Source organism: Podarcis filfolensis, assembly GCF_964270895.1.
Source record: "Podarcis filfolensis genome assembly, chromosome: 3".
In the NCBI taxonomy this organism is placed as follows: domain Eukaryota; kingdom Metazoa; phylum Chordata; class Lepidosauria; order Squamata; family Lacertidae; genus Podarcis; species Podarcis filfolensis.
The window spans coordinates 13,376,198-13,399,226 of NC_139606.1; the positions used below are offsets into that span (position 1 = coordinate 13,376,198).

General features: G+C 44.0%; 1 protein-coding gene across 3 annotated transcripts in view; it reads right to left on the reverse strand.

The window, feature by feature from the left end:
• The window catches only part of PAK5 (p21 (RAC1) activated kinase 5), a 125,295-nt gene extending 105,171 nt beyond the window's left edge, over nt 1-20,124 (reverse strand). For all 3 annotated transcript variants that reach the window (XM_083606858.1, XM_083606857.1, XM_083606855.1), the window contains exon 1: nt 19,897-20,124. The gene's annotated coding sequence lies outside the window, so the exon portion shown is untranslated. The remainder of the gene's footprint in view (nt 1-19,896) is intronic.
• Nucleotides 20,125-23,029: the final 2,905 nt, after the last annotated feature.

A 23,029-nucleotide genomic window follows, 5' to 3' on the forward strand; every position in this document is an offset into this window, starting at 1 on the left:
CCACCTAAGCCTGCAGCCATCCTCACAGGGGATGGAGATAGGATTCATGCCTGGCTTATGGGCTTCTCAAGGACCATCTGGTTGGACGTTGCCTAAACAGAATGCTAGCCTAGATGGTTCTTTGGTCTGACCCACATGAATGGAAGAGCCATAGCTCCATGGCAGAACATCTGCTTTGCATGTCCTGATTCAATCCTTGAGGTCTTCCAGAAGGGTGGGAAAGACTCCATCTCTGAAACCCTGGATAGTCACAGCCAGTCAGTGAAGACAATACAGTGGTACCTCGGGTTAAGTACTTAACTCGTTCCGGAGGTCCATTCTTAACCTGAAACTGTTCTTAACCTGAAGCACCTCTTTAGCCTATGGGGCCTCCTGCTACTGCTGCGCCACCGGAGCACAATTTCTGTTCTCATCCTGAAGCAAAGCCTAGGACCCTCGTACCTACAGGACCGCCTCTCCTGGTATGTCCCATTGAGGAACTTACAGTCTTCGAACAAAAACATCTTGAAGGTCCCAGGCCACAGAGAGGTTAGGCTGGCCTCAACTAGAGCTAGGGCTTTTTCGGCTGTGGCTCCAATCTGGTGGAACGCTCTGTCACAAGAGACTAGGGCCCTGTGGGACTTGACATCTTTCCGCAGGGCCTGCAAGACAGAGCTGTTCCACTAGGCCTTTGGCCAGGGCACAGCCTGATTCCCTCCTTTGGCAATCTTCACAGAACTCTAGCCCAATGGTTGCCATTAATTTTATAATGAAATAATTTTAGAATGTTGTATTATTTTATTGTTGTTAGCCGCCCTGAGCCCGGCTTCAGCTGGGGAGGGCGGGATATAAATAAAAATTTTTATTATTATTAACCTGAAGCACTATTTCTGGGTTAGCGGAGTCTGTAACCTGAAGCATATGTAACCCGAGGTACCACTGTACTGAGCTAAATAGACCAACCGTCTGACTCAATATAAGCTAGCTTCCTACATGTTATGGCAGTGAATTTCCTACATTAACTATGACTCTCTCTATCTGGTATGGTTACTCAGAGATATAATGCTAATTTATACAATTCATAAAGGAAAGGCAGACACATTTTACACTCTCCAAATGCAAAATAATATTAATGATTTTAAAAATCCTTGAGGTATCCCAAGTCCAGGGCTAACCTCTTGACACTGATAATCACTTCTGGGCAGAATCCTAGCTGCACTCATATAATACTACTTTATTCCAGTTTTTAATTATGTGGATATATGAGAGAGATGTTGAAATTGAGTTGGAAATAAACTTATAAGTGGATCATCTTATGCAACGGGAGGGGGGTGAAGGAGAGAACTGGTGACATTTGCCAGCTAAAGAACATTTAAGTTTGCTTAGCTGTCAAGCTATCACTCAGAACAAAAATAGACAGTGAGCTGTGTGCCAGAAACAGTTTAGTTATTCAAGGAGAAGTAGATTTATTCTGTAACATTGTTCTTCCACATCCACATTCCTCATCTATGAGTCTTTTCGCAGCTCTGATTGCTAAAGAATTATTTCTCAGATATCATTATCATCATTATTATTTTAAAATGTATTAATTTCTTACTTTTAAGTATACCACCAGGAATCCATGTTTCGGATGAAGGCAAGATTTAGACCCCTAACCCCCTAAAAAGTAATAATAATAAAGAATGCTTGAATGAGAGTTGCGATCAATACAGTGTTTGTCTAAGGCACTGTTCCCACTAAGGTGTCCACTTTCAGTATGTGGTGAAAGCTCACAAAAATTAATTACTTTTTAAGAACCCCTGTACCTAAAAATGTAAATATAGGAGGTGGGGCCTATTTTTTAACTTGAGATGCTTGTTTTCTATGTGTGGGAAATTGTGTTTTCTGTATAGAGGAGAGTTCCATCATATGAGCTCTCACCTGCAGGTGGTAAAGTCCAGGCAAGGATGAGCACCTCATTGAGTTCTAGGCTAGAGAGCCACCATCTCAACTTGTGATGCTATATAGAAGTACCATAGCAAATATAAGAAGCTGAGTGATTAAACCAGGAAGGGGGAATCTGTGACCCTTAGCCTAACTTCACATGAGTGGAGGGAGCTGGCAGGGAGAAGCAGGCTGGAGAGGGGAATGGGAGCCGTGCTTAAATTTACAAAGTGATGAAAGGAGGAGGTGAGGGAAGAGCTCTGAGAGCAAGTCAGACTTCTTGCAAGACAGATCTATCCCTCTCAATCAGAAATTTAGGGAGGAAAGAGGAAAAGAGAGAAGAGAGAGAGAAGAGAGAAAAGAGAAAAGAGAAAAAAGAGAGAGGTTGTCCATGCAGTCTACAATTCCTCCTAAGGGAATTCTACCTTCACATGAAAAAAAGGCTCACCATCTAAATGAAACAATGCATCCCAGAATACGCAGATTCAGGGTTCAGAAATTCAAAGTCTGGATACATAAGTCAATGTACGCACAAGCACCATGCAAACACACACAACCTCTCCCCCCCTGCACAAGCATGACATGAGCAAGGAAGTCACATGTAGCTTCCCGTTACGTGTGAATCAGTAAACTATTGCTAGTGGCTTCCAAATGAGCCAGGATAAGAAATCACAGCTTGATGTTGGCTTATGAATTCCAGCTTATGAAATCCTCAGCCCACAAGCTACCACGGGGTCTTCTCTGAATAGTCTTCTCCTGTAACACCCCACCCCCGTGAGAACTGTCATTTTACACAGATCTAGTTTCTCAATCTACAAATCTGCCTTAGGACCGTGAATTATGTATTCAAAGTACACTTCACTGGGTGTATTTGGAGAACCTTCGCCCTGTCTCCAATGTGCAGTGACTTTTGAATTTGCTACAGTATGGGAATAAACTAATTAGGCTGAGGGCAATTATTCTAAAGTATGTGGCAAGAGGCTTGCCAGGGATACAAATATGAAGCACTGAGACACTAGATTTGAGGGACTAATGTGTGTGCATTAAAGATCAAACCACTGTGTCAAGACACTTGGTATGACTATCTTCACTGTTAGCCTATTTGAAGGAGAACAGTTCATGGTAGATGGATCATCTCACTCTCTGGATCGTCCCCTTGTCATCCATTAATGGCGTCCCTGAAAAAAATTACCCATCACTTGGGAAGACAGGCAAACTAATGCCTGTGTACTGGAAGAAGCAAAGATCACCAGCGTCGAACAATGATTCTCCAACATCAACTTTGTTGGACTTGTCATGTTGTGTGGATGCCTGATTATTGTCTTCCAAAGCAACAATTCTATTTCAAACTTAAAAATGGAAAGTGTAATGCTGGTGGTCAACAAAAGAGGTTTATTGACAAATCTTTAAAAATGTAGTATAAACACCGACAACTGGGAAACACCAGCCTGCGAGCGCTCCAGTTGGAGAACAGCCTTTACCAAAGGTGTCCTGGGCTTTGAAGACACTTAAACTCAGGATGCAAGGGAGAAACACGCTAGGAGGAAGGCACGCTTGGCAACCCCTCACTGTGATCAACTCCCACCCAGAAACTTATGTCCCCACTGTGGAAGGATGTGTAGATCTAGAATTGGCCTCCACAGTCACTTATGGACTCACTGTTAAAACCGTGTTTATGGAAGACAATCTTACTCAGCTACAAGGGATCACGGAAGAAGAAGAAGAAGAAGAAGAAGAAGAAGAAGAAGAAGAAGAAGAAGAAGAAGAAGAAGAAGAAGCAGCAGCAGCAGCAGCAGCAGCAGCAGCAGCAGCGATGGATCATCACTGTCACTACCTGTTGGCATCTACATCAAGGATGCGGAACCCAGTCATTCAGATGTTGTTGGCCATCAATTGCCATCAGCCACAACCAGATGTTGAGTAGTCAGGCACAATGGGATTTGCAGTCCAACTATATCTGAAGGGGAAGAGATTCCCCCTCCATGAGCTACATGAAAACTCATGGGTGGAGAATGGCACTCCAGGAAGGGAGAGAGAGGACTTAAATTGGCAAGAAGCCCAGAATAGGCAATCACATGAGAAATGAATTGTCTATTCCCAGTTTGATCCTTGCTGGTTTACTGGCTATCACCTGACTAGTCCTGGACTGAGGGTGAGTCACTGCCAAGTTATGCCACAATCAGATTTATTCATTTTTACTTGGCTTTTGAAAACTGGAGATGCTAAAATCCTTTTATCTTTTTGATCTAGGGAGGCTCATCTCATGAATATAGAGTTCTGAAACAATATTTTCCGTTTACTAATCACCAGCAGTTAGGTGCCATGGCAGCCCCTGTTTTCAGTTTGCTACAATAATCCAGCCAACATTTAGCATAACAATCAAGCCAACTATGAAAAGGGATGGCCACTTCATCCACATGTTTAATTATACATCTAAAATGTAGCATGTGAATGCAACAAATACATGCTTGCAAACATGTGTCACAGAGACACATTCTACAGAGATAGTGGAACATAGGAACATAGCAACATGGATAGAGATAGTGGGACATAGCGACATAGGAACATACCAGGAGATTGCTCGATTTGGCCAGTGCTGTCTACACCAGGAATGGGGAGTCCGTGATGTTGTTGGACACCAACTCCCATCAGCCACAGCCAGCATAGTCAAAGGTCAGGGATTATGGGCGTTGAAGTCTAGGTAAAAGAAAAGTAAAGGGCCCCTGGGCGGTTCATCAAAGACCACCATGTCACTCATTTCAATTTCAGGCCGGGGTAGCTGGCATTTATGCATAGACAACTTTCCGGGTCATGTGGCCAGCATGACTAAACCACTTCTGGTGCAATGGAACACCGTGGCGAAAACCAGAGTGCATGGAAATGCCATTTACCTTCCCACCACAGTGGTACCTATTTATCTACTTGCAGTGGTGTACTTTTGAACTGCTAGGTTGGCAGAAGCTGGGACAGAGCAACGGGAGCTCACTCCGTCATGGGGATTTGAACCTCCGACCTTACAATCAGCAAGCCCAAGAGGCTCAGTGCTTTAGACCACAGCGTCCCCTGCATCCCCTAGTTGTAATCTGACATCATCTGAAGGGCCACAGGTTCTTCACCCTGGTCTACTCTTGATTAGCCCTGGTTCTCTCTGGTCTCAGATAGAGGATCTTCCCATCACATGTGACCCTATTAATGGAAGATACCAGAGACTGAAGCTTTAGGAACTTAGGGTTGAAAGGCTTGTGCTCTACCAGTGAGCTACAGTTCTTCTCCTAGTATAGACTCCACAGGAAGCTGCCTCTTAATTGGAAAATTCAAGGATGTGCCCTGAGTTACCTAGGATTTGAACTACCATGGCAGGTTTATCTGATTTGTGAATGAAACCACTGGCGGAGATATTAGAATTATTTGTGTAGAATGGAGAGATCACTTGATAAGTTCTAATATTATGGGTCCCATTTTGGCCATTCTTCCTCCCATGGCATGCTGAGGAGTAATCCTTCACACAAAAGACACAACTGCCTTTGACTGAGCCCTTGTCTATGCATCTGTAGGCGTGCAGGCTTCCTCATTACCTAGAATCCTGATTAAACTGGGTTTGGGGTCACAAAGAAGACTTCACACATGCAGGCATATCTATGGAGGCTCTGACACAGTGACACTCATGTGAGGGATAGGGGGCAGGTCTGCTTGACCTCACAGCTGTCCACAGAGGCGCAGGTCAATTCTGTGTCCAGGGCAGATGTCTACCAGCTCCATCTGGTACGCAGGCTGAGGCCCTACCTGCCTGCAGACTGTCTCGCCAGAGTGGTGCATGCTGTAGTTATCTCCCGCTTGGACTACTGCAATGCGTTCTACGTGGGGCTACCTTTGAAGGCGACCCGGATACTACAGCTAATTCAGAATGCGGCATCCTTGTTTAGGGAAGTTTTTAATGTTTGATGTTTTATCGTGTTTTTAATATCCTGTTGGGAGCCGCCCTGAGTGGCTGGAGAAACCCAGCCAGATGGGTGGGTGGGAAATAAATAAATAAATAAATAAATAATCCCCTCTCCTGTGACACTTCCCCACTTCTTCTGTGATGACCAACTTGGCAATAAGAATGCCTGAATTAGGGCTACAGACAGGGGAGAAATCAGCATGTGAGGATATGAATGGAAGCCCTTCAAACCCATAATCTTCAAATACCTTTCACTAGAGCAAGCCCAACCCCTGGCAATGAGCTGGCAGCCCCAGGAGAGCTTTGAAAGTTTGCAGTAGAGGACGTGTGCTCCTCTGTAAAGGATGGGGAGACAGGATGAATAATATGTGCTTGTGTGCTCTGGGCAAGTATGCCATTGCTCACCCCCTTTCACCTCCCTGTGCTACCAGGGCCCTGAGCACAGCGCATGTTTTCGTCTTTTCCGCCACGAGATGAGCTAATAAGAGCTGGTACTTTAGCTTCTGGGGAAAAGGCCTGTTTCAAACTTGCCCTTGTTGAACTGGGACATGGGAAATTCACCAGCGTGGAAAATGTTGTGCACTCTGACTTAGAGCTGTCACACAGATCGGGAGGTGGAGGTGAAGCATTTTGTTTTGGAAACTCGGTTTTGCACTGTGGGTAGCCTGTGTAGGGCTCACTCCACTCAGGGGGAAAAATCTCTTCCAGTAAACTGTTTAGTTTGGGGCTTGTGGAAACAATGAACTAGAAGCACAGCGCATGAATCTTACCATGTATCTTTGTTCTGACAGTAGCCTGAAACTGTAAGAGTGACCACATAAGCCCCAGCCTTGCAAATAATTGTGTTTCCTCATGTAATCCTGCCTGAAATGAAAGCTTTTTGTCTTCTTCGATGCTGTGTGTGCAAAAAGCTGTTGGAACAAGGATTTTACACAGGGGCCAGGGGGATGGAGGCATTCTGAGCCAGGAGAGGGGGAAAGAAGTAACTAGAGAGATATTACCAGTGCTTTTTTCTGGGGGTACGCAGGGGTATGCATACCTCTAAACATTTTGTGAATCTTTGTACTTTTGTCCATTTACTGTATTTATTTTCCCCGATTTGAACTGTAAAATGGTGATTTTCTTGAGTTAAAATGAGAGTACCCCTAAACATTTTTTAGAAAAAAAAGCACTGGGTATTACTATTAATTATGAATTTGTTAGCCACTTTATCTCTTGTCTCGGGCAACTCAAAGTGACTTACAGTCATACCTCATGTTACGTTTGCTTCATGTTACAGTGGTACCTTGGGTTAAGTACTTAATTCGTTTCGGACGTCTGTTCTTAACCTGAAACTGTTCTTAACCTGAAGCACCACTTTAGCTAATGGGGCCTCCTGCTGCCGCCACGCTGCCAGAGCATGATTTCTGTTCTCATCCTGAAGCAAAGTTCTTAACCCGAGGTACTATTTCTGGGTTAGTGGAGTCTGTAACCTGAAGCGTATGTAACCTGAAGCGTATGTAACCTGAGGTACCACTGTACTTTCTTTCAGGTTGCATCCCGCTGTGACCCGGAAGTACTGGAAAGGGTTACTTCCGGGTTTCGCCGCTTGTGCATGCGCAGAAGCACTAAGTCGTGCTTCACACATGTGCACAAGCACCAAATCACACCACGCAGATACGGCACTTCAGGTTGCGGGCTTTTCATGTTGTGAACGGGCCTCCAGAATGGATCCCGTTTGCAACCAGAGGTACCACTGTACAACCAAACAAGCAGACAACAAACCCCACATAAATGCATTTAAGACCTGGATGAAGAACCTCTACTCTTCCAGCTGTTGTTGGACTCCCAGCTCCTATCAACCCTAGCCAGGATAGCAAATGGTCCAAAATGTCTCCAGACGCACCACAGAGTCTCCATCTCTGCTTTAAGAAACTTGCGATACTAGTTTACCCTCTGCCTGCTAGTTCAAATCTTATTTCCCCTGCCCTTGCCCCATGGGCAAAATAGGAATAACATTACAGGCATATTAAGGATTGCTCCAATCAAAGTCTAACTATAATATAATGCAACTCCTTGAAAGCGTCCATCGCTTGGGAAGACAGGCGAACTAATGCCAGTGTACTGGAAGAAGCAAAGATCACCAATGTCAAAGCAATGATTCTTCAACATCAACTTCATTTGACTGGTCATGTTGTGCCTGATCATCATCTTCCAAAACAACTACTCTATTCCAAACTTAAAAATGGAAAGCGTAATGCTGGTGGTCAACAAAAGAGGTTTAAAGATTCTCTCAAGGCAATTTTTTTAAAATGTAGCATAAACACCGACATCTGGGAAACACAGGCCTGTGAGTGCTCTTGTTGGGATACAGCCTTTACCAAAGGTGTCCTGGACTTTGAAGATACTCAAACTCAGGACTAAAGGGAGAAACATACTAAGAGGAAGGCATGCTTGGGAAACCCTCACTGTGATCAACTCCCGCCCAGAAACCTATGTGCCCACTGTGGAAGGACGTGTGGATCCAGAATTGGCCTCCACAGTCACTTACAGACTCAGTGTTAAAACCGTGTTTATGGAAGAGAATCTTACTCGGCTATGAGTGATCGCTAAAGAAGAAGAATATAATGCAACCCAGTCAGGTGGCTGGGGTACCAACAACAAGAACAATTGAATAGGACATCCCTATTTTCATCGGAGAACTGTTGGAGGGTATATGTTTCATTGGATGTCCACAATGTTTTGAAGAGTACGTGCCAAAATCCCAAGGGAGCAGAAAAGACTATTTATGTATGTGACCACGGCTGCACAGATGTTATTGGCCCAGAGATGGAAAGAAGATAAAGTCCCAACCAGAGAAGAATAGCAGATCAAATTGATAGATTATGCCAAAATGGCTAAAATGATTGGAAGAATCAGAAATCAGGAAGACCAAAATTTTAATAAGGAATGGGGGAAAATTATAACTTATCTTAAAGACCATTGTAAACAGTTAAAATTGTTAGTCAGATTGGAGTATCACTTGTAGTTTAATGCTGAATTTTGGATACAATGGAGAGATAAAAGATTTGGATTATTATAAAAGATGCAGGAGGAAATGATTAACAATAGAACCCACAAAGGGGAGGGGGGAGTCCAAAAGATTCATTGGAATCTTGTTTTTATGTTGTATGTTGGACATGTGACTGTAAATTTGTAATCTGAAAAACCAAATAAATAAATTTATTTTTTTAAAAAAATGTATTGAAGAGAGAAAAGCTATTCTTTTCACACTTCCTCCATGCTACGCATAACTTTATAAACTTCTGTCATGACATGTCCCCTTTCAGTTGTCCTTTTCTCAATTTTTCCCAACTCCGCAATATTATTTTAGTGAGACCCTACTGAGCCACCAGGCATATCTGGGGAGCCGTGTTCCATGTGGTCATAAGTTATGCAGGCCTGATAACAGTATTGTGCTGATTTCCATTAGTCCCAGCCATTGGAATCCTGCTATTTCAGCTGGGCTTCAGCATTCATCCAGTAACGCTCTTTCTAGAGAAGTGCTGCAGCAGATAAGAGCAGGAACTTGCAAACACATTGTGGGAGAGAGAAAGGAGAAGCCAGAAGGGAAAGGACAATTGGAGGGCAAGAAGTTAACTTGACTGTGAGCCACTGCATATGGAAGCCAGCCAACTCAAAGGCAGAGCGATAAGAGGAATGGATAGCTCCAGGAGACACAGAACAGACCCCTTAAAAAACATGGCAAACCTTCCAACACTTAACAGTAAAAGATAGGTGCACTTGCTTTGCTTTAGAGGTCCCGAGCTTGTCATGAGCTAGACAAACCATCTAAATACCTCTTCTCCAGTTACTCATGTCTCTACAGTCAACATTTGATCATTATCACAATTATCACAGGACTTAGAGCAAAAAAAAAATTGAAATCCACATGCTTACTCTAGTCAGATGTCAACATCAGACTCCCAATCAATACAAAGTGGAGGTCTTCAAGCCTAAGGAGAAGTGGAGCATTTGCAGAGATCTTGCCCAAAATTCAGGACAACCAGAAAAACAAGGTAGAAAAAAGTCTGCTGCAAAGGTTTCCAGAAGGCAACCGTGTTATAAAAAATGAGCTTAGCAATTCAGAAGATATGGATAGTTGTCTACTTTTTTTTATGCAGCTGCTATTTTTAAACAGGTTCTAACACTCTGAGTGCCTCCATACTGTCACTATTTCATGGGAAGAACTCAACCACATGCTGGAAGTCTAGCTTTGCACAATTGTTTTTATCTATTTCACTTTTGCACTTATTTTTATTTAGTTTAATTTAACAATATCTATGAACTATTTGATTGGAAACGGAATCTCCAAGTGGTTTACAAAAAATAAAATAAAACAAGCCTTAAAATAATCAGTAAAACGCAAGTTGAAAACAGGGATATTTTGGAATTTAAAAATGATTAAACTTTATTATTCAGCATGAAACAAATCTGTATAAATACCAAGGCAAGTTGTTTGTTTTATACAATATATTGTTGGAACAGTGGTTTTCTCAAATGCACCTAATAGCATCTGAAAAATAACAAATAATTAAAATCAAACTAATTAAAATCAGCAGTGCTCTGTCCTCCCAGCACAACAAAACCATTTTTAAAGGAGCTTTTGCAGTTAGGAAACTAGTGTGGAAAGCCACTGAAAAATGTGGGTTGAATGAATAATGGGAAGGCATATCAACCTGCCACAAGCAAATCAGGAGGAATGTTCCCTGATGCATAGCTGCTCCTCAAACAAATCAGAATGCATGTTCCACAAAGGCTATGCAGAGCCTAACCTCCAAGTAAACTTGGTGCGAACATAACAGGATGTATGTTCTATTGTCATGGACTGGCTGGATATAGAGGAGCGGTGGGAGGCACTAGCTAGGGAACCCTCAAGGGAAGAAGGCTCAGAGGCAGTGGGTTGGTGGTGGGACAATGATAATTGGTCAGTGGGAGCAGACTGGGAGGAGCAGGTGCCGGAAGTTGAAGAGGTAACAGCGTTTAGTGAGCAGGAAGAGTCGGTGGCAGAGAGCAGTGCAGAGGCAGAGGCAGAAGCAGAGGCTGGAGAGGAGAAGGGCCAAGAGGCACAGATGAGGCAGGCTGCTGAAGAAACAACCAGGAGGTATGCCCCTCCTGCTGTGACTAGCTCCCCTGTCCCCCTGGCCTCCCAGAACTTACAGAAGAGGGTGGAGAAGAGACACACAAGGTGTCAGAGTCTCAGGCTGCTTGGGAAGGAATAGAGTCAGGAAGCTGCCTCACAACTGCCTCATAGGAGCAAGATCTGCTGGGAAGAGTTCCTGTGCTCACTAGGCCTGAGCTGTTTTGCTTCCTTGAATAAAGAGCTTACTTCACAACCACCTTGCGAGTCATCCCAGACCTGCTCCAGACACGAACCTTGACATCTATACAACAGGTTTCCTAGAGGAGACTTTTTAACAGTTAGGTGCATCCAAATTTTGTAAGTGCAAGTGGGACCTGCAACAAAATCTTGCAGTGTAGAGTGCTCCTGATCAGAGTTCCAACCAGCCATGCCCTTTTTCAGGATATTCCATTTCATCCCCCCCCCCCCAGTTTTTTATTTCTCCCTCACCAGTCATTGTGTGACCACCATTTAAATCAGGCTCTCATTGGGCTGTTGGTGTTTAGGGATTCTTGTTCTCCCACCCAGATATATTTGGTACTTCCCCAGGCCCACTGATATTTTCCTCTAGTGTGTGGAATAATAATAATAATAATAATAATAATAATAATAATAATAATAATAATTTATTCATATCCTGCCCATCTGGCTGGGTTTCCCCAGCCACTCTGGGCAGCTCCCAACAAAATGGATGGTGCTGCTTTCTCTAGACAAGAATTTACAATCTGAAAACAAGTTCACCATAACCGTATACAGTGGTACCTCGGGTTAAGTACTTAATTCGTTCCGGAGGTCCGTACTTAACCTGAAACTGTTCTTAACCTGAAGCACCACTTTAGCTAATGGGGCCTCCTGCTGCTGCCGCGCCACCGGAGCACAATTTCTCTTCTCATCCTGAAGCAAAGTTCTTAACCTGAAGCACTATTTCTGGGTTAGCGGAGTATGTAACCTGAAGCGTATGTAACCCGAGGTACCACTGTATTGGACAGATGCTGTTGAATCAATAAAGTGTATGTATAACTGACCATAGGATTGTAATTGTAATTCATGAGAGCTCACTGCAACATACAGGACATAGCCGATGGTGGAGACAATGAGAGACATCGCCTTGCTGTGTTACATGTTTGGGTGAGGCTTTAACTCACTTATCAGAGCTGCACAGACTTGGTGCAGCGCTTAAATGAAAATGCACAAACCACAGGATTGGCTACGTGTTGAAGGCAGAAGGCAAAAGGTTACCCCCAAGAACTAAGAATTGCCAGTTCATGGAAGTAGCCATGTGTGAATCCCAAATACGCCCAGCTGAAGCAAACTTGCAGAATCCCAATGTGAAAGAAGGACGCTGCATGCTGACAAGGAAGGCATAAACTGGCTTCCAGCCCAAAGCCAAAGGCAAGCAATGCCTGATAAAGGGCTCTGAAGGGGGGAGGAAGAAACCCCAAGGCAAGGGTAGGGGAATTTTCTCCCCTCGGGTTGATGTCGAACAGCAAATCCCATCATCCCTGAGCATGGGCTGAGTCCAATGGCATATGAAGGGGAGCAAGCTCCCCATTGCTGCCCTAAGCAGTGGTTTAATGCGAAAGCAATATATATATATATATATATATATATATATATATATATATATGGTAAAGGACCCCTGGACAGTTAAGTCCAGTCAGAGGTGACTATGGGATTGCAGCGTTCATATCACTTTCAGGACGAGGGAGCCGGAATTTGTTTTCTGGGTCATGTGGCTAGCAAGACTAAACTGCTTCTGGCACAATGGGACACAATGATGGAAACCAGCGTGCATGGAAACACCATTTATCTGTCAGGAGCTCGTCCGACATACGAGTAGGACCCTAGTAGAGACACATGCCTGACTGGCATGTTCTCTCCCTCCTGGTCATTCGTTCCGGAGCTTCAAAGGCTTTCTTCAGCCCGTCAAAACATACACCATCATGTGATAGACAAAAATCCCATGACTGCAATCATGGACACCGTGATGGAAACCAGAGTGCATGGAAACACCGTTTACCTTCCTGCAGCAGCAGTACCTATTTAGCTACTTGCACTGGTGTGCTTTTGAACTGCTAGGTTGGCAGGAGCTGGGACAGAGCAACAGGAGCTCACCCCATCGCGGGGATTCGAATCGCAGACCTTCTGATTGACAAGCCCAAGAGGCTCAGTGGTTTAGACCACTGAGCCACCTGCATCCTGGAAAGCATGCAATACAGTCCATCGCCACCAGGTGCTAGACAGAGCACCAAGTTTAAGAGGTCCTAGATCACATCTTTTAAAAGGAGTGATACTTCCCCCCCCAAAAAAAACCTATCAATGTCTCTAATACACCCAAAGCCCAATCACAAACCCTCCAAGTGTCTCTATTTTCCAGGGACAGTCGCAGATTTACAGAAGCCATCCTGGGTTCTGATTTGGTCCTGGAATGTCCCACTTTCCCATAGGACATCCCTATTTCCATCGGAGAAATGTTGGAGGGTATGCAGTTATGTGACCCCCCCAAACCAAGGAGATGAGTAACTATGCAACCTTTAGGAGACATCTGAGGGAGGCAGCACTGAATTGGGAAGTTTTTCAATGTTTCATGTTTTATTGTGTTTTTATATATGTTATAAGCTGCCCAGAGTGGTTGGGGCAGCGCAGTGAGATGGGAGGAGTATAAATAATAAAATTGTTGTTGTTGTTGTTGTTAAGGAACAGTGCTAGAAACTGAGATATGAAAGCTAGGAGCTAAATGGCACCTTAAACCTAGGTTATGGGTGCAACAACAGAATGTCTAGGCATGCTTTTTTATAACACGAATACAGTGGTACCTCGGGTTACATACGCTTCAGGTTACAGACTCCGCTAACCCAGAAATAGTACCTCAGGTTAAGAACTTTGCTTCAGGATGAGAACAAAAATTGTGTGGTGGCGGCGCGGCAGCAGTGGGAAGCCCCATTAGCTAAAGTGGTGCTACAGGTTAAGAACAGTTTCAGGTTAAGAACGGACCTCTGGAACGAATTAAGTACTTAACCTGAGGTACCACTGTAAGGTAAAGGTAAAGGTACCCCTGCCCGTACGGGCCAGTCGTGTCCGACTCTGGGGTTGTGCGCCCATCTCGCTTAAGAGGCCGGAGGCCAGCGCTGTCCGAAGACACTTCCGGGTCACGTGGCCAGCATGACAAGCTGCATCTGGCGAGCCAGCACAGCACACGTAAAAGCCGTTTACCTTCCCGCTAGTAAGCGGTCCCTATTTATCTACTTGCACCCGGGGGTGCTTTCGAACTGCTAGGTTGGCAGGCGCTGGGACCGAGCAACGGGAGCTCGCCCCGCCGCGGGGATTCGAACCGCCGACCTGACGATCGGCAAGTCCTAGGCACTGAGGTTTTACCCACAGCGCCACCCGCGTCCCACTGTACCACTGTACACTGAGGTACCACTGTACAAAGCTGAAAATGAATGAACTGCAGCTAAAATATTATGTTCATTTTTCACATGGTCTAGTACTTCCCCTGCCCGCCCCCCTAATATTCTTAAGAAGGTCTCTTCTCCAGTCATCAAAGAGTAGCTGGAAGTGGGGAGGCAGAAAAAGGTCCTCCTTTCCTTCCAATCTGCAGTTTTAATCTGAAATCTTAGTCACCCAGAGCTCAGAAACTGTTTGTGCTAATGAAATTCCCTGTCGCAAAATGTGCCTAGAACAATGGGAGTTTTGAACACTGTTAAGGAATACGATGTCCCTGTTTTCAATGGAGTAATGTTGGGGGGTATGTGATCACTCAAGCCTCTTGCAGACCTTAGAACTCCTGTGAAGCTTCGAAAACTTTTGTTGCCTGTTGAAAAGAGGCAATGAAACTTCCCCAGCAACCAGTGATTGGCGATACTTCTTCCCTTCACCCATTTAAAGAGAGGGGAAAACATAGGCCTCTGTGAACGCCAGCTTGTATAGCAATGATATCAGCTTTCATGATTTCAAAGGGCTGAGCTTTTCCTGGTCTCTCCATAAGCATAGAGAAGACTTTGACAACATCATGACAGAAAGTCTCCTGAATGCAAAAGAGAAATAAGGAAATCCCTGCATTAATATTTTTGAGCCCATAAGATCCCAAATCATTGCATTTTTAACATATGACACAGACATCTACACTGGGGTGGGCAATGATGACCTAATGCTCAGTGAGGTTGCAAACTTGTGACTTGACTGTAGCACTTGACTGCAAATGGGTGTTCTTGTAATTTGAATACTCACACATGGAGTATATAGAAAACTAAAATCTCAGTCCTGTGCTATTATTATTATTATTATTATTATTATTATTATTATTATTACAGTGGTACCGTTCCGGAGCCCCGTTCGTATCCTCAAGCAAATGCAACCCACGTCTGCGCGTCTGCACGTGCGGGGGTCGCAATTCGCCACTTCTGCGCATGTGTGTGATGTCATTTTGAGTGTCTGCGCATGCGCAAGAGGCGAAACCCGGAAGTAAAGCATTCCGTTACTTCCAGGTTGCCACGGAGCGTAACCTGAAAACGCTCAACCTGAAGCGACTTCAACCCGAGGTATGACTGTAGTTTTCAAGTTTATACATTTCACTAATTTTACAATCAGTTTGACATTTCAGTACTTGACATCCTTCCCCCTCTTTCTGTGGTTCCTTAAATATATTTTTAATATCTTCTGCATATCCAAATTAACTTAATTTACTCATTTATTCATCTCCTTTAAATATATACTCTTATAAAACTGCAGGTTATTACAAGAATCCTGCCAGTGTTTTTATGTGTTTATAATTTATCTGTAAATATTCAATAAACCATTTCCATTCTTTTCTTAAAAAAAATAAAATATGTTTAACTCAATTTCTCATTCTTCCGGTAAGTTTCACCATTTCTGCATATTCCATAAGGTTTTGTATCCATTTTTCCTTTGCTGGTACTTCTGCTTCTTTCCATTTTGGGACAAGTAACAGTCTTGCCGCTGTAGTGGCATACATGAATAGGTTTCTATACATTTTAGGTAGTTCTGTCCCTATAATTCCCCAAAGAAACATCCTTTTCATTTCATTATATATCATTTCCCAATAAGCTTTAACCTTACTACAAGACCACCACATCTGATAAGAAAACTAAAATCCTGTTTCCTGTCATCAAACACTCTATACTGCCGGATTCTGTGTTCTAGAAAACAAGGAACTGGCCATTGTCTGTTTCTTTATCCAAACAAACCAGAGTGTAACCTTAAACCTGTATACCACCTAAGATAAATTAATCTGCACTCCGTTTTAAGACTGAGACTAATACTTCTGCTTGTCCACAGGTCTGAGAGGTCTTACGCTTATCCCAGGTTGCTTTCTAGGCATGGAGTTTTCCCTTTATCCTGCGCTTTCCTTGGGGAAACCCACTCTTTACTGCCGAATCAAAGGAAACATCAATTGGAGCAAATGGTTGACATTTGCTCCAATTCAGTGGTCAAGAGAGGGCTTCCCCAGGAGCAAGCAGTGGGGCAAATGGGGAAAAGCGTGGAGAAGCCCTAATGCAAACTTTTATGGCAGAGGTATAAAAGATGTGGCCCTCCAGTTGTTGAATTCTGATTCCCATCAACCACAGTATGGGCAATGTATTCATATAGAAAACTATATGTAAATGTTGTGCCGGTGGTATTTGACTCCTAGTAAACCTAGACAGCATCTTAAAAAGCAGAGACATCACCTTGCTGACAAAGGTCCGTATAGTTAAAGCTATGGTTTTCCCAGTAGTGATGTATGGAAGTGAGAGCTGGACCATAAAGAAGGCTGATCGCTGAATAATTGATGCTTTGAATTATGGTGCTGGAGGAGACTCTTGAGAGTCCCATGGACTGCAAGAAGATCAAACATACCTATTCCTAAGGAAATCAGCCCTGAGTGCTCACTGGAAGGACAGATCTTGAAGCTGAGGCTCCAATACTTTGGCCACCTCATGAGAAGAGAAGACTCCCTGGAAAAGACCCTGATGTTGGGAAAGATGGAGGGCACAAAGAGAAGGGGACGACAGAGGATGAGATGGTTGGACAGTGTTCTCGAAGCTACTATCATGAGTTTGACCAAACTGCGGGAGGCAGTGGAAGACAGGCGTGCCTGGCGTGCTCTGGTCCATGGGGTCACGAAGAGTCAGACACGACTAAATGACTAAACAACAACAAAACTAGCAAAAATGTATAACAGGTACAAATATCTGCTGGAAATGTAAAGAAAAAGAAGGCGCCTTTTATCATATGTGGTGGTCCTGTAACATAACAATGATATGTTATGGGAAATGATATATAATGAGTTGAAAAAATGTTTAAATTAACTTTTATTTAAAATTTTATTTATTTAAAAGGCTTTTCTATTAGTAATTTTAGGTGCTGACATTCCAAAAGAGCAGAAAAGACTGTTTATGTACGCAACAGCAGCTGCATGGATGTTACTAGCCCAGAGATGGAAAGAAGATAAAGTCCCTACCAGAGAAGAATGGCAAATTAAACTGTTGGACTATGCTGAGATGACAAAACTGACCAGAAAGCTCAGGAACCAAGAAGACCCAAACTTTAATAAAGAATGGGGGGGGAGAGATAATTTATCTTGGAGAACACTGTAAGCAGATGAAAACATTAGCAGGATTGCGATAACACTTGTAATGTAGCAAGTACTATGGAGATAGTGTAGTGATATAAAATATGGAGTACTGAATAATATGGAGTTGAAAAGATTGACAATAGGACCCATGGAGGGGAAAATGGGAAGGCCAGAGATTCAGAGGAATCTTTAAATATGGATGTGTATGGTGGTATTGTTATAATTTTATACTTGTAAAACAAAATAAAAATTATTTCATAAAAAAGAGTTAACAACATGTGGATAACCACAGGCTCCCACCTTCTGTTTTTTTTTTTGTTTTTTTTTTTTGTTTGTTTTGTGTGTTTTTTTAAAGCAAAATTGGCTTCTTCCCCAAATGTTATGTGGCACTGGAGTTGGCCTAATAAAGGTATTGCCCTACTATGCATTTTGGAATTATCACAATGAGAGATCACCATGACATTCCTTTGCCAGCACTAATTTCCTTTTGTCATTCCACTGTCTTGCTGTCTACAGCCTTGTATCTTTCTAAAACAAGGTCAGTTGCGATACAGTTGTGGTTTTCTCCCAACCCTACCTCAGGGATAAATTATTCAGAAGTAACTTAGACTTTAAAAAAAGAGAAAAGGATACTGTTCTAAAACCCAAACCATCACATCCAGTGATAATTAGGTATCACATGAAGAGTGAGATAAAAGAAGCAGCAAATATCAAAAACAGCTTTTACACTTTACATAAAACAATGGCAGACCTAAGAAGCTTGGAAGTGCATTAAAAAAAAAAAAGTCAGCATAATCATAGACTTGGTGTGATCGTCTATTGATTTCATTGGCAAGGCTCCAGAATACCCTGCCCAGTGCATACATTGTGGCTCATGCTCTCTCAATGAGCTATTCTTAGACTAAACTCCTGTGCAATATTCGTCTCCTAAAGAAAAGTTGATTCTTAAGCTTGAAACAAAACTTGCTCCCAATGTTCTCTTTTAACTCATCATCGATGTAGTATTATATAAAAATAACTACAGAAGTGAATCTATCTGTTTGCTGTGTTTCTTAAGCAGTTGATGAAGGGTGTGATCCTATGCACATTTACCTCAGAGTAAGCCTCATTGAACACACTGAGAATTACTTTTGAGTAAACCTGTACAGGAGAGTAAAATAATACGTGTTCTACTTAGTGAGAGATTATCTTGTCTTGCTGTTATGCAAAGTTCTCTAAAATAGACACAAGAGTCCTATTTCCTTTCTTGAAATCACTCAGCTGTCCAAACAATATTTCCAATATTTATCTGACTTGGACGTTTACATTTTTATCTCACCTTGTTTTATGAACAAGGGGGTGCAGACATTAAATAAAACACATTTTTTTTAAAAAAATGCCAGCCATGTGTCATCATTGTAAAATAAGCAAGAGTATCAAATCAAAAGAACTAGCAGCTTGCAGTTGAGAAGTACTCTTCATCAGATTCTTAAAAGAGGGCATTGTTTCACTAGGTTTGGGAAGGTGGCGGGGTTTTTTTCCTGTGTTTCCTACCTCCTCAACATCTAAAATGACAAGGTCACAGCAGGGCTTACTGCACAACACACACATGGAGAATATTAAATTTCCCCAGTTTCGAACCGCGCCTTTAATCTGCAAGACCAGAGAATCGCCACGCTCTCCATGCAAGCAGTCACAGCAGTTCCTTAAATCTCCCCCTCCCCTCCCCTCCCCGCCCAGCACACCCACACCCAAAAACATGCTCGCTGGGGTGTGTGTGTGTGCATGCGCGCACACATGTATGCATGCTGCATGTGGCCAACTCTGTGGACAATCCTACCGAAGCATGCAGATTTCTGCAAACAGATAATGTCCGGTCCCTGAGACATCATGTGCACAACAGCCCTACCCAAAAACGCACGGGCACATCCCTCACTAAAGAGCCCTGGTATTTTTATATATTTTTTTATTTTTTTGCAGGGGTGAGGGGGTGCTTCTTTGGCAGCTCAGACCATGCTGGAAATGAGAGAGCTGGGATAGCCTCTAATCTACACACTCCACAGTCTTCCACACCCACAGATGCCTCCCATCCTTCCAAGAGCGCATCTTCCCTCTAGAAAAAGGGAGTCAGCGCTGCCTTCGGGAGAGCGAGGCTCTTCCGTCCCCCGAGGAAGCTGACAAAGGCAGTGGCAACCCGGGGTACCCTCTCTCCTCCATCCTCCATCCTCCCATCCCACATCCTCTCCAGGTAGAGGCTACCGATGCTGCCCGCTGGCCCTCGGGATGCTGCGGCTGAGAATGGTCCTCGCGCTGGAACCAGCCTTCCTCCCCATCCCCGCGGAAGCCTGTCGCGCTTACCTAAAGGCTGCTGGCTGGTTGGCAAGCGAGCTCCGGCCGCCCCGGCGCCTCCGTTACATCGCTCCGAGCGCCATGTTCGTGCTCGCCGAGGCTTGTCACTAGCAAGGAGGCAAGGCAGCACCACAGCTCGGCAGCTCCGGCTCTGATGTTGCTGCTGCTGCTGCTGCTGTTACATCCGGGCTGCCGCCGGCCAAAGAGCTCCAGCTCGCCTCGTAGCGGCGATCCGAGGAGATGCTGCGGCTAGGCGAGGCGCGCAAGAAACGCGCCCTGCGCACTGGGGGGAGCGAGGTGCGCGCGCCAGGCGGGTATGTGTGCCATCCGCCCCGCCCCACCGCCTCTTCTTCAAGCCGCAATGAGAGAGAGACAGAGATCATTAGGAGCCCAAACGATACCTAAAGAGGAGGGTTGCTTTGGGTTTTCGCTGTTCTGAATTACAGTTTATTTCTCCCTTGTTATATTTTTTTCCATAGTGTTTTCTTTTTTTATATATAAATTTGTTTGGTTTTTCAGACTAAAATTTTACGGTATATATAAAAATTTATTTATTTGGTTTTTCAGATTTAAAATTTTACAGCCACGTATCGAGCATACAACATAAAAACAAGATTCCAAGGAATCTCCTGGCCTTCCCTCCTCACCTTTGTGGGTCTTACTGTTAATCATTTCCTCCTGCATCTTTTAAACTAATCCAAATCTTTTACCTCTCCATTGTATCCAAAATTCACCATTAAACTACAAGTGATATTCCAATCCGACTAACGATTTTAACTGTTTACAGTGATCTTTAAGATAAGTTATAAATTTCCCCCATTGCTTATTAAAAATTTGGTCTTCCTGATTTCTGACTCTTCCGGTCATTTTAGCCATTTCGGCATAATCCATCAATTTGATCTGCTGTTCTTCTCTGGTAGGGACTTTATCATCTCCCTTTGTTATTATTAATGTACCCTCCAACATTTCTCCAATGAAAATAGGGTTGACCATTCCTCCTCCATCAGCATCATCAATACCCCACCTGTCTGACTAGGTCGCTCCAGCCACTCTGGGCAGCTTCCAACACAATAAAACATTAAACATAAAAACACCTTCCCAATGCAGGGCTTGGGGGTCAGATAACTCCAAACCCTCCAACATTTATCTGATGGAAAAAGGGACGGGAAAGTGGGACATTCCAGGATCAGATCAGAAACCGGGATGGCTTCTGTAAATCCAGGATTGTCCCTGGTAAATAGGGACACTTGGAGGGTCTGCATTAAAGGCTGGAGAGAAGATTTGCCTAGTAAGAGAAGGCAAACCACAAGCAGCAGCTAGGGAGGAAGTCCCTGTGTGGTGCAAGTCAATGAGCTGTTGGTTCCACCAGGCTGGCAGGACTATTTACATCATTACCGATCATTTGTGATATGAAACTGATCATTTGTGATATGAGGACTTCTCCTTCAGCCCAGGCTAGGCTTTGTTGGAAAAAGGGAGTTAATGTTGTAAGGAAGTAATTGGGGGCACACATGTCAGGAAGATCTCTCCTCAGGCCCTACTTCACATCTGCCAAGTATTTTTCTCTGGCTGGAACTCTGATAATGGTTATGACTTGCAGTGATGTGGGATAGCAGGGCTGGCAGCTGCCTCAGGCAGCAGATGCAGAGGTAGTAGGAGTGGCCAGGGCTAGGAGTACAATGTGATGGTTAAGTCCAGTCAAAGGTGACTATGGGGTTGAGGTGCCCATCTCTCAGGCTGGGGGAGCCGCCGTTTGTCCACAGACAGCTTTCCGGGTCATGTGGTCAGCATGACTAAACTGCTTCTGGTGCAACGGGACACCGTGATGGAAACCAGAGCACACCGAAACACCATTTACCTTCCTGCCACAGGGGTAGCTATTTATCAGCTTGCACTGGCATGCTTTCAAATTGCTAGGTGGCAGGAGGTGGGACAGAGCAACGGGAGTTCACCCCATTGAGGGGATTCGAACCACCGACCTTCTGATCAGCAAGCCCAAGTGGTTTAGACCACAGCGCCACCTGAGTCCCTAACCCTTAGACAAACCTACTGCCCTCAAGTACAGTGGGAGACACTGTCCTTTCCCCAGTGACATTTCTCTGAACAGACCTTGCATGGGGATGTGCGTTTCTCAGTGCTTCAGCCACAAAATCCATTGTACCACCACTTGTGTAGCTAGGGTTGCCATATTTCAAAAAGTGAAGATCTGGACAGAAAAGTTGTTGAAATTGCAAAGAAATTGGACGTTTTGGAGCAAATCGGCAAAAGCGACACTGCCTTCATGGGCTGCTATACATCTGGAGTTTCCCAGACTTTTCGCCGATTTCTGCCTAGACGCACTGCATGCAGCTGCAGTATTCTGGATATGTCCAGAAAATTCTGGACGTATGGCAATCCTAGGAGTTGCAAATTGAATTATATCCTAGGCTGCCACCTGCAGCCAATCTTGCTGCCTTGATTAACTTACGGAATGTTTGCCTTGCCATATTTTGAGCTTGCTGTGGTGTTTTTTTTAAATCAGTTCTTGCAGGCAGTTAATGAATGCTCTTATGGAATTTGAGGCATGCCATTCAAATTTAGGGGTTTCTCTTTTTTTCATCCAGAACACACTGGAACTCAGTTCCAGCCTCTCTCAGGTGGGCACCTTTGCCATTATAAGAGAGCAAGGGAGGCCTTCGTGGTGAGTTGCAGACTATACCTTTAGCGATCTGGAGTCAGTGCAGGGAAACAAATCAGGTAATGGGCATGGTCTGTACGACAATGTGAGAATGCAACTTGAAACTCAGCAGGTGGGAGGGAAGGAGGGAGGACCTCTTGACATTTCAAGCCGTTAATGTCCCTTTTGACTGTACAGGGAGTGTGAAATATTCCAAATCTGCAGAACCATTGTTGGTTTCCTGTGGTGATGGCCCAAACTCAGCAGGATTCAGCCAGCAGATTTATGCCTGGTGCCACCTAACACTGGTGTATCACCTGGTAGACTCTGTAAAATGCAGCAACATCTAAGCGTGCCTTCTGTTTAGTCAGCAGAACTGAGGGACTGAGGCCAAAACTGGACAGATCTCCAGGTCCTGCAGAAGTAAACCTTCTGATTACTACATGACACAAATATCATCCCCGCAAACACAGAAACTTTTTCTCT